The 13320-nt window shown below is 36.6% G+C and overlaps 1 protein-coding gene across 8 annotated transcripts in view; it reads right to left on the bottom strand.

The window, feature by feature from the left end:
- si:ch73-15n24.1 (uncharacterized protein) overlaps positions 1 to 13320 on the bottom strand; it is a 38844-nt gene that overhangs the window by 18466 nt on the left and 7058 nt on the right. For 5 of the 8 annotated variants that reach the window (XM_070547472.1, XM_070547475.1, XM_070547470.1 and 2 more), the window contains one exon: positions 1613 to 1684. The exons of the other annotated variants lie outside the window; for them this stretch is intronic. The gene's annotated coding sequence lies outside the window, so the exon portion shown is untranslated. The remainder of the gene's footprint in view (positions 1 to 1612; positions 1685 to 13320) is intronic. 8 annotated transcript variants of the gene reach the window in all.

Below are 13320 nucleotides of genomic sequence, written 5' to 3'. Positions count from 1 at the left end.
ATTTAAGAACAAATAGACATTAAATCCAATTTAAAAAATCTCTTTTCTGTTCATTTCTGGAGCAAGAACTCTGATAAATTAGTTCTAATTAATTGTGCTATTAAAAGATTTTACTTCTTTTTGATCCACTGATTGTTTTTCATTCCTTTTTGTGACTTAAGAGTCTGACACAATTAGTGTCGAGAATAAAACAATTAGTGACATTAAAGCTACAAATGAAGAGTTCATTACCAAAAATGGATAAAAGCCATTTTTGATCAACATATCCAAACTTTATTTTGACCCATGTCACCTGGAGGAAATGACAAAATGAAGCACTTTTTGAAAATGTATGAAAAAGGAGTTACCTGTCTTTGCAAATTAACTCTTTACATGTTGTTTTGAAAAATGTCTACACACGTCTATTATTATCAAACTGGTCAAATGAAAGGAAATCAAACAACTATTGTTCTAGACAGACAGACAGACAGACAGACAGACAGACAGACAGATAACAACAGGAGTGTGTAAACAGAAAATGTGATATTCTCAAACTACACATCATCAAATGGAGAAATCTTCCTCCACTGGAGCCCAGTGGCGTGTTTGATCATTACACTCCCACTAGATGCTATCAGACAGTAGTAAAGACAGGAAGGCAGATTTGAATGCTTTTCCTGTTGTCCAACTCAAATAAAGATCTGATGATCTGTGTGGTGAGGACTCTGTCCTGAGATCACCACTGTTGCTAATGCACCTCTTCAGAACCGACAGCTTGTGGTGCAGAGCTGGGATAATTATTCACAAACCATAAATTATTAGCTCTCTTAATGTGATTCTATAGTGAAATTTATCCCAGGCCCTCCCTTTTTTGCTCTTCATTTACCTTATTTACAAAGCCAGAAAGTGTTACCATAGTAACACAGTACCAGGCAACCTCAGTGGCTTGGCATCGTGCCCAATGGTTGCTAGGGCAGAGTTGTCAATGGCTATTGGGTTGTGAGGGCCAGTGTGTGTGTGTGTGTGTGTGTGTGTGTGTGTGTGTGTTAGAGTAGAGTAGAAGATTGTTTCTGTGTACACATAAGCATAAAAAATGTACACTTACAATGTAATGTTTGTTTTCTATAACAGGGGCTTTCACATGCATCCAGTATGTCATTATTTTAAATAACATTTGTCATTTTAAATTTGTTTTCTAGTTGCTTCTTTGCCATTGTGGCGTATTGTAAGCCATTGGTCAAATGTGTGTTTTGCCCCAGTATGTAATTATGTAGAATAACGTAAAATGACGTTAAATGACGTTTTACGTTATTCTACATTAAAGTTAAAGTTTTTTTAACTTTAACGTTAATGTAGAATAACGTAAAATGATGATTTTCTGGTTGAGAATTTTTCCCTCCATTGGCCTGAATTTGTGAAATCACTTGGAAACCTGTTTGTTTGTAGTGGTGACTACAATCAAACATTGTGAATTAAAGAACATCCATGCTTTAGGGAGAGCACTAAATTAGAGAAATACTAAAGTTGATATTTGATATATGTGATAGTATGGATTAATACAGCAAACTTTATCAGTTAGTTTGGCCCTTTTTCATAGGAGTTCATAGGAGAACATAAAGGAAGAGGTCTTTACCTCAAAACTATTATAGCTTTTCCATGGGGCTCACTCCTCACTGGAAAACCTTTATGGCTGACCACGGCATTTCTGAAATTACAGAAGCATGATGACGATTATATATGAGCAGGAACTTCTGCGGCAGCAAACAGACAGAGACAGGAACAGAGCAACGACTCACTGAAAATGAATTTCCTTTAATATGAATGAACACTTCCAAAATCATGAAAGAATGAACCTGAATCATCAGCTGCATTTCACAACACAACTCGAATGAAATAAATACAAACACGTTTATTAAAGAAGGTAAAAACTCGCGGTTCCATACAGGAAGTGGAGATCGAACTGGTAAAAACGAATGAGACGCTGGAACAAACACAAGTAGACCAGACACGGTTAAAGACGGTGGTGATTAATAATACATTAATAATGACAAAAATATGACCCAACATCATAAATTAAACAGCAGTTAGTAAAGCAAATGCAATTGTTACGACATTGCAGCACAATAAAAAAACAACACAGATAATGATGAGCGGCTTTAACGTTGGTGTGTGTCTGGATTTCTCACGAGCGTTGATATATTTGACTTGTGTGTTTGTGTCAACATGCACTTAGGCCGATCTTAGGCAGGACATTGCTTTGAAGCATCTTATCTAATAGTGTAGGGATCCAATTCCTTCCTGCCCAGCCGTTTGAACTCAAGCTGCTGCTAGAGATGTGTTCTGACATAACGCAGCATGTTCCAAAAGAGGGTCAAAGGGCAGGACAAACAGTCTGGTGTCATGGCAACTTGATGCCTGCAACCAAATATTTGAACTGACAGGTGGGACCTCAAAAAAGTTGATAAACTTCCCAAGGATGGAGACCATTTGAGATCATTTTCATCAAAGGGAATGACAGGAAAAATTAAACCCAAAAATAAAGCTACAGGGAATTCATTCGTAAAAGAAACAGTCATTAACCCACCTATTGGCTTTTTAATGTTGGTGTGTGTGTGCTTGTTTGCTAAATAACCACTGGATGGATAAAAAGGTGATATTTGGATGTACATCTACAGCTGATAATCGTTTGGAGTCAACTTGAGTCAACATTACTCATGTTTCCACTACAGGAGTTCTGGGAAATTTCTGGGAGGAGAAAAGGTGACGGCCGCCGGCTTGGTCCTCTCAGCTGTTGTGCTGTCATAAAGTAATTGTCCCTTTCAGGACTTAGCTTGCTAAGGCGTCAGCATAACGCAACTGTTTTGGAATGGGGGGATGCCGCAAGGCATCCACGGACGTTAATAACTGTTACAATTTTATTCTGTTTAGATACGCTGTAATTTAATACATTCAGGGGATTGGGAGAGCGGCTCTGTGATGGTATACCATGACCAGTTTTTTACGGCGCTCTGTAGTAGACCAGAAAGTGGCCAAAATTACAGCATTGCGGGGGGATTTCTGCCCCCTTTCTCAGCGTTTCAAAGTAGCATCAATGCTGCTTATTTTCTTTTCCTTCCATTCCACTTCACCAGCAACTCTTCCAATTTTACAAATGCCAGTTGTTTGGTCTGCTGGTATAATTTCCAACAGAGTAACAACCAGTCAGTTAACCACAAGTCCTGTTCAGTGTGCAGAGAGTTCATACTCCATTTCAGGTACTCCGTTGGTGTCCTGAAATGGCCTGGAGAATGGTCCTTTCAGGCTGGGCCAGTGAAATGGAGACACAGGCAGGTCGGGTAAAATTAATAAGACCGGGCTAGCAGAGACGGGGCTGGTGGCACCACCGGTACTCAACACTAGTTACGTTTACATGCACTAAATTTAAATAAATCTTGGCTGATCAGAAATCCCAAATCTGTTTACATGGACACTAACTGAAATGATCCGATCATGCTGTGAGTATACATTCACCAAGCATTCAGTCAGATGAAATAGGTTGAGCATGCGCAGAGTTGTCTTTCCAGGAAAAAAAAATTATAAACAAACGTCATCTTGTCTGCACGTCTTTCCCCTTGTATTTTTTTAAATTTTATTATTCTCTAGCTTTGTCTGTTGGCTTACTTTTTTCCTCTGTTATGGAACTTCTTTGCTTTTTTACCTGTATGCTTTTGTTTTAACTGATCGCTTTCATTAAACTACATGCTCAGCGGTACGTAACGCTACTGCTCCTCCGCCACAGGACAGGAGAGCAGGATAACACATTAATGATCACCCATTCACACCGTCCTCCAGCTCCTCAGACTTGTCCTGAGTGTCTGCAAAGGCAGAAAGACATCCCGCTGAAGTTGTACACATGCGCAGTGAGCAATATTTTAATCTAACAATCCAAAATGAGTGTGTACTTGGATGTCAATCAGAATGATGATGATCGGACAAAATCCCCTCTCTCAATCGGAATGGAATTTCATTCCGATCAGGCCGTATCGGATCAGAAGACAAGTTTACATGAAGAATTTTTGATCTGATAGGACATACATTATGATTACTTGTGCCCATGTAAACATAGCTACTGTCATGTCATATTATTTTCTAAATTTGCCCAGAATGGCTACACCTCAGTGACTCATCGACTAACATGAGGTGAGCTCTGTTTCAATCAAACCCATTAGTTAATGTAATCATCACTGTTTTTAAAAAAAAGAGCAAAATCAGAAGGTGCAGTCAACTCCGAGCAAGTGTGAAACTCTAGTGTTAAATAAATCAAATCAAAAATACTTTATTAATCCCAGAGGGAAATTGATTGAAAGGCATTCCCTCTCAGGATCACTTATTTTTTTAACTTCACAAGTTAAATTGAATTAAAGCCACATTAAAAGTTTACTTATCAAATACTAACTCAACCTTCAGTGTTTATATGTTAGAAAAATATGTCTTTTTTTCATGAATTTGAACTTTAAAGAAAACCTGCCACGTTCAGGGTTAAGTCAGCGCGACGCAACCTAGCCGCACCAGATGAATATTCCTAATGCCATTGGTCTATGCTGCTGCAACTGTCATTAACTGATGTTAGACCCACTATCACATAAAAAAATACTAGTGTGCATTTTTTGGAAACCAAATATAAAGTAGTACAGCTTTATAACTGATTGATATATTTTGATATTTTTGCTATTTGAGCCCATGAATGGTTTTCACAAAATGCACAATTACTGCCACAAATGTCACCTTGGCTCATATAACTCTACACAATTACCATCAAAATAAACTCCTTTCATTTCTTGCACTAATGACTCCGAGTACATTTCAGCAGACCTGAGAAATGAACTGCGGCAGTAATTGTGTCGCCTGCCAGTGGCAGCCCCAGACTGCCTATGTTTTCATCTCACTGCTTAAGTGTTGGATCAATAAAGAATCCAGGTTCCTTTGTATGTCATTAGCTAGCTTGATGGCTGCGATGAGATCTCTTAAAAAACATCATGTTTTCAGCCTCGACACCTCTTCAGATCAAGAGTGTGTGATTGCATCTGCATGACCTTCCATATTCCAGGTTTATAAATGGGCGGTTTTAGATCTTCATAGGGTATTTGTGTATGTACACGTGAGAGGCTTACAAGAGACGCGCTGCACCTGAAGGCGTCTGTGTGTGCGGTGTGTGTTCTGGTGTTTGCTCAATGCAGCATAGGGTGGAGTGGCAGATCAATAGGAAACAAATTAATTCAGATCAATATTAAGCCAAGGAGTGAAGGAGAGAGAAGGAGAGATTGAAAGCAAGTGAGAGAGGTGATGCACCACACAAGAGGGATGGGGGGGGGGGTGGCTGGTTGAACAGGGCGATGTGTTACCAGCAGCAGTTCAGCGATTAACTGTACCCATGGGGGAAAAAACACTTATTTCTTCAGTAAAACCCTAAACACTTTGAGGTCACTGATGGTTAAAGGAGAAGGAGGGAAAACAACAACACCAGAATGGCCTTGGACTTGAGACAAAACCAATATTCCTGAATAATTGGTGGTGGTCCTCAGTGGACAGAGACGGAGACACAGAGGTCAAGACTGTTTTAAAAAATGATTATCATTAAGAAAAGACCTTAAAATCTTGATTATCATTAGCATGTTTATCAAATTATTCTAATTAGGACTAGTAATCCCAATTACATCTAATTTCAACAGAATTCTAAATAAGCAAAATGAAAATATAATTAGTACAAGAGTAGTTTTTTATGTTGCAGTTTTACGGATTTCTTCAGTCACACACGTTTAAAATTGTTGCTTTATATGCAACATTTCATGTATATATATATATACATGTATTTGCTGTATGTATGCTTGTTTTTGCTGTATGTAAACATGTTTTGCTTTATGTATACTTCTTTTGCTGTATGTATACATGTTTTGCTGTATATACACATTTTTGCTGTATGTGTACATGTTTTGCTGTATGTATACATGTTTTGCTGTATATACACATTTTTGCTGTATGTGTACATGTTTTGCTGTATGTATACATGTTTTGCTGTATATACACATTTTTGCTGTATGTATACATGTTTTGCTGTATATACACATTTTTGCTGTATGTATACATGTTTTGCTGTATATACACATTTTTGCTGTATGTGTACATGTTTTGCTGTATGTCTACTTGTTTTTGCTGTATGTATATATGCTTTCACTGTATGTATACTTGTTTTGCTGTTTGTGTACATGTTTTGCTGTATATACACATTTTTGCTTTATATACACATGTTTTGCTATTTGTATACATGTTTTGCTGTATATACACATTTTTGTTGTATGTATACTTGTTTAGCTGTATGTATACATGTTTTGCTTTATGTATACTTGTTTTGCTGTATGTATACTTGTTTTGCTGTTTGTGTACATGTTTTGCTGTATATACACATTTTTGCTTTATATACACATGTTTTGCTATTTGTATACATGCTTTGCTGTATATACACATTTTTGTTGTATGTATACTTGTTTAGCTGTATGTATACATGTTTTGCTTTATGTATACTTGTTTTGCTGTATGTATACTTGTTTTGCTGTATGTATACTTGTTTTGCTGTATGTATACTTGTTTTGCTGTATGTATACTTGTTTTGCTGTATGTATACTTGTTTTGCTGTATGTATACTTGTTTTGCTGTATGTATACTTGTTTTGCTTTATGTATACTTGTTTTGCTGTATGTATACTTGTTTTGCTGTATGTATACTTGTTTTGCTGTATGTATACTTGTTTTGCTTTATGTATACTTGTTTTGCTGTATGTATACTTGTTTTGCTGTTTGTGTACATGTTTTGCTGTATATACACATTTTTGCTTTATATACACATGTTTTGCTATTTGTATACATGCTTTGCTGTATATACACATTTTTGTTGTATGTATACTTGTTTAGCTGTATGTATACATGTTTTGCTTTATGTATACTTGTTTTGCTGTATGTATACTTGTTTTGCTGTATGTATACTTGTTTTGCTGTATGTATACTTGTTTTGCTGTATGTATACTTGTTTTGCTGTATGTAGACATGTTTTGCTGTATATACACATTTTTGCTGTATGTATACTTCTTTAGCTGTATGTATACATGTTTTGCTGTATGTATACTTGTTTTGCTGTATGTATACTTGTTTTGCTGTATGTATACTTGTTTTGCTGTATATACACATTTTTGCTGTATGTATACATGTTTTGCTGTATATACACATTTTTGCTGAATGTATACTTCTTTAGCTGTATGTATACATGTTTTGCTGTATGTATACTTGTTTTGCTGTATGTATACTTGTTTTGCTGTATGTATACTTGTTTTGCTGTATGTATACTTGTTTTGCTGTATGTATACATGTTTTGCTGTATATACACATTTTTGTTGTATGTATACTTGTTTAGCTGTATGTATACATGTTTTGCTTTATGTATACTTGTTTTGCTGTATGTATACTTGTTTTGCTGTATGTATACTTGTTTTGCTGTATGTATACTTGTTTTGCTTTATGTATACTTGTTTTGCTGTATGTATACTTGTTTTGCTGTATGTATACTTGTTTTGCTGTTTGTGTACATGTTTTGCTGTATATACACATTTTTGCTTTATATACACATGTTTTGCTATTTGTATACATGCTTTGCTGTATATACACATTTTTGTTGTATGTATACTTGTTTAGCTGTATGTATACATGTTTTGCTTTATGTATACTTGTTTTGCTGTATGTATACTTGTTTTGCTGTATGTATACTTGTTTTGCTGTATGTATACTTGTTTTGCTGTATGTATACTTGTTTTGCTGTATGTAGACATGTTTTGCTGTATATACACATTTTTGCTGTATGTATACTTCTTTAGCTGTATGTATACATGTTTTGCTGTATGTATACTTGTTTTGCTGTATGTATACTTGTTTTGCTGTATGTATACTTGTTTTGCTGTATATACACATTTTTGCTGTATGTATACATGTTTTGCTGTATATACACATTTTTGCTGAATGTATACTTCTTTAGCTGTATGTATACATGTTTTGCTGTATGTATACTTGTTTTGCTGTATGTATACTTGTTTTGCTGTATGTATACTTGTTTTGCTGTATATACACATTTTTGCTGTATGTATACTTGTTTTGCTGTATGTATACTTGTTTTGCTGTATGTATACTTGTTTTGCTGTATGTATGCATGTTTTGTTGTATATACGCATTTTTGCTGTACATTTGCATGTTTTTGCTGTATGTATACTTGGTTTTCCTGCAGTGATTGTTTTGTCTACATGTTCAAAAACAGAATTAAACAAAAAAAGAATTGTAAAGGCTTAAAGTACCTCGGAACTGATTAAGGAAAACCCAAAACTGGACGTGAATCTGGATCGCTGTCTGACACAGGGACAGCTTTTTTTAAATAAAAGATTACTTTTCAGGTGCTTTTCTCTGTATTTCACTTATTACAGGTCTGTTTATGGAGGAGCAAATTTAACCAATGCTTTAAAACATTTTAGGTGCTTTTCCGTTAGAGCGTCACCTTGAAATAGCAAACATGATTGCAAAAAGCTTCAAGAGCCTTTTGGGAGTCGGAACACGATGTGATTTTGAAGTGATCGTTGTGAAAACAGGAGCTGACTGAACAACAATCTATGATTTCAGCCTAAGGTTTTTTAGATACTAAGACCATTTTTGTAATGTTTGTACTGACTCTTCTAGAGATAAATGTACCTGAACTCATTTAAATCATGTGTGCATAAGAAGAAATGCTAAATAGTGTTTTGTAGACACTTGAATTCAATCTAAATAATTTCAAACATTTCTATATTTAACTTAAAACAGCAAATCTTTTATTTTCCCTTCTAAATGTTTGGCTACTTGTTTAATCTATAAAATGCCTATTTAATAGATGAAATTCTATTCTTTAGTGCTGGGAAAACAAAAATAACGTTTCACTTTCCCAATTGTGTTGCTATTGTAAAATACAGAAAAAAATAAATAATCTGCCAAATGTTTTAAAGGCTTTAAAGTAAGCATTAGTACATCATGGCTCATTCTGCAGTCCTATAAGGATTTGTCGTTATATTTATTTGCATCTGCCCAAAGTTTTATATGTCAGCTGCACCAAAGATTACACATATTATTGTGTTTTTGCATCTTTGACTTAAATCAATGCTCCTGCTGCTCCTTTTAAATCATCTTAAACTGCATATTTTGTAGCATTCACTGAACCCAGGAGAGACTTTTGAGTCCATCTATTAGACATGCATGAAGAGTAATGTCTGAGGCAGCAAACTAAGCAGCTTCACTGTCACTCATTTCAGCCTCGCTGAACTAATGCTATCATTTTCACCTTTGGCGATTTCACTCAGCACACAAAGCTGTCATGGATATAAATAAGGTTAAATGAGGTGAAAAACTAAGATAAAAATATATGTTTAACTCTTAGGTGCCATATAAGGATTTATTCTGTAAACTGGAAGTGACGCTTCTTTTTACAAATGAAAAAAACAAACTGATTACTGAAACTCCGCCATCGTTTTGCCTCCCATGCTGACTCGTTGGTGTCCTAACATACATGGAGCATAACCATGGAGCCGCTCACTGAGCGGGTGTGAGAAAAACAGCGAGAAAAACCCGAGGCACTGATGTAGAACATCAGCTCCAACCAGACAGTCTGCTGAAAAAAGAAACAAGAATCATGGAGAAGCACTCTGCCGTGTCTCTCAGCTTTTCTAGCTTTCTGTGCTGTTAAATCTGACACCCCCACCCGTCTGTCTCTCTTTCTGTCTGTCTCATTGTTTGTCTCTCTCTGTCCCCCTGAGCTGTGTTATGTGTGTTCTCTACCCGCTTCTCTCCATCTCCCTGCCTCTAATGTGCTTTGGCGTGTGTTACCCACGGGTGCTTGAGCGCTGCTGCCGCCATCCTAAAGCCAGGTCAGGGGGGCAGCTAAAGCGGCACGATGCTGTCTGTGACATCATCAGTCACTTCTATTAGTCACGTCTCACCTCCTCTCACTGTCTGAAACTGCCAGGGCTTTAGGTGCTTTGTGTTAAACCCAAAACACACACGCACACACACACACACACACACACACACACACACACACACACACACACACACACACACACACACACACACACACTGAGTGAAAGGGGATCTAACCAGCTCGAAATCCCCAATCCAATCTATTCAAAATTGTTCTATAATTTCACTAAAGTGAGGCTGGAGTTAAAGTTAACTAAACATTTGTCTGTTTTCATATTACTGTCTTCTGTCAGATTAAAAATCCACAACTTTAGGTTTAATCTAACCTAAACATGGCAAATGAACGAAAAAAGATGACGACGAGTTAAATGTCCAACGTTTGTTTGATCTGTTAAACTGTGGTCTATTTATTTCTTTTTTGTAATTATCTTTTTTTACTGGGAAAAGGTGCAAAACAGTTTTACATAGTCCTCTTACAATTTAATTTAGAATACGTTTACTTTTTATCCTATTAGCTAAACAAACAAACTACGACACTTTAAGTTACCATTTCCGTATAAAACAGGAAGATAATTCTTGACATGCTGCATGAAATCAAAATTAATTGGAGTGAATAATAATGAACAAATGTTTCCAGATTTGAACCTTTTGAGTTCTGAGAGACTATGTAATATTTTACATTTTATACATTTCTGAAATCGTTTAGTGCCTGTCCTCCAGGTTAAACCGTCTCCTTGTAACAGTTTTCTTACTGGCAGCTAGACGGTCGTGCAGTAACTTTATGTTGTTCCTTTGTATGGGAACTGGGATGGCTGTTTGTTTGTTTGTTTATTATTTTTAAGTAATTTATAAAAAACTTATAACTGAGGGCTGAGTGAGTGAAATTTTAAGCTATATTTTAAATAATAGGAGGAAATGTTTATTACATATTTATAAAGTTGAATTTGAATGATGATAATTATTATTATTTCTAATATTATTACAAGTCCCAAATTTTAGGACCTATGTATTCATTCACACACACAAACCCCATATCAACATCATCATCATCATTGTCATAATTGTTTAGTCGTGAAAATTCTTTTGATTAATAATTATTTGTAAAATCTCTCAGACTCCCAGATGAGATAGGTGAGATGCTTTTTGCTGATGAATAAACATTCAAGATCATTTATTGTCATTGCACAGGTGTACAACAAAATTTACTAATTTTCAAATCATATTTTTGTCATTTTTTGAGATTTCTTGTCTTTAATTAGTTTCTAAACTTTAATCGACACAAAGAGAAACCGTATGTTATAATAATTGAAGCCACAAGTGGTTTATACATGTATTTCTGCACGGATATGAAAGCTAATGTCCAGATGTGTGTTGCATTATGTATATCAGATATATAATTGAGCACATCTGCGTAAAAAGAAAAAAAAAAGTCTAAAAAGTGCTTCCAGTCAGGGAAGCATGTGAGTGAGGATCACTGTGTGTCAGATCGCCTCATCTGCCATCAGCCGAAACACTTCTGACCCTGAGGGTGAGTCTGTCACCCCTGCTGCCATTGAGGAGGTGAAAATCTACTAACTCCTCCACTCAGGAATACAGAGAGCCGGTACCTGGGAGTGGTGAGTAGGAACTCACCGTATGAATCATACATGACCAGATTCATGTGTTCTGTGTGGTTCTGCATGGCATTAATAACAAGCGCACCTGCGTTTTTGAAAACATTATTTTTTATGCCCCATCTGAAAGCGCCTGCAGCACTGAACTCAATATGCCACCAAAATACACAGAAACCAAGGAAAACGGAAAGAAATTGGAGGTGAAAGGTTTTGGATGGGATAAACCAAACGACAACGACAGAATAATGACATCTGGCGTATAAATACCGCAAGGCAGGAATTGTTAAAGCAAGAGAGAGAGAGAGAAAGAGAGAAAAAAACAAAGATAGAGAGCATGGGGACAAATAAAAAAGACGGAAAGAAGGTTGAGAAAAATGTGAAGCAAAGTAGGACAGTGCAGTAGACAGACAGATTAACTAAAAGGGACACAGAGACAAAGAGCAAGCAGCAAGAACAAAGGATGGAGTGATGAAATGCAAGGAAAAGAAAGGAGAGAAGGACCTAGGAGATAAAACAGACGGAGAGAGAACGAGAGAGTAAGCAGAGTGCATGCTAAAATAGGTGGCTGGCTCGTCTGTGTAATGATGGGTAAGGACAGAGATCCTCTTGCCATCAGACGATGACCTGTGCTACAACACTGCTATGATTTCTCTGTAACTGACCCATTCACTCTACTTTAACTGTCTAGAATGAAGACTTATTTCATAATCAGCAGCAGTGCATGCTATGAAATGTATCTGAAAACCCAACCCGTGGTGTGAACGCTTAGCCAAAGTGGAGTCGGAGTTCTTCAAACTGCAGCACAAACTCCTACTACGAGATTTAAGATATCAGACTAATCAACAGCTCTCTGCTTCCCGCAGAGAACCGTGTGCACATGTGTGCAAAGGGCTGTGTGAAGACATTGTGAAAATCTCAGGGCAAAAAGGGCTCTTCACCACTCTCTCTTTATTCTGCTCTCCCCACCTATTCCACCTTCCTCAGGATCCACTGATTTCCCTCTCATCTACTCACTTTCTCTCTTTCTTAACATTTTTTTAAATCACAATTGTCTATTTATTGCTCATTTTAAATATATTTTTAACCATTTTCTAAATTCTTTTTTTATATTTTTACATTTTTTGTTTTTGTGAAGCGCCTCGTGATTTTCATCTTGAGAGGCGCTATAGAAATGATATTTTCTTCTTCTTTCTCTATTGTATGGGGGGAGAGGCAGAATGTAGCTCTTATTCTGGTGCTGCTGGTCAGGGGCATGGGGTGACATAAGCACAAAGACAGATATGTAATGTGAGGCATCTCCAAGGCTAGCTTCAAGGCTAAACCACAGGCTCGTCATTATGCCCGCAGACGCTCGCTTTTCAACAGCGTCTGATAATCAGGACATGACCACCTGATGACCTTTCTACTTGTTGCTAACGAACACAAGTCACAGCCTGGAATATTTTACTAAACAGGCACGCTATGAAAATGAAAGATGTGTCTGTTTGTTGGTTTCAGATTGCTCCCCGGTTAGCACATATCTGTTGGGTTAATCATGACAGAATGACTCAGGGAAGACTAATTCAATTATACTGATGGAGCATTGACATTTCGATCGGTCTGAAATGGCTGACAGAGTGTTCCTGTTTGCTGAGTGCTCTTAGAATCTAAATGGCATGATTTCGTACAAACCTTTACAAAAGCACTCATTTTGGAGTAAATGAACACAAACTGTT

The sequence above is a fragment of the Nothobranchius furzeri genome, chromosome 19 (assembly GCF_043380555.1).
Source record: "Nothobranchius furzeri strain GRZ-AD chromosome 19, NfurGRZ-RIMD1, whole genome shotgun sequence".
NCBI classification, from domain to species: Eukaryota; Metazoa; Chordata; class Actinopteri; order Cyprinodontiformes; family Nothobranchiidae; genus Nothobranchius; species Nothobranchius furzeri.
The sequence above is the reverse complement of the archived record's forward strand: the minus strand, read 5'-3'. Positions and strand labels throughout refer to the sequence as shown.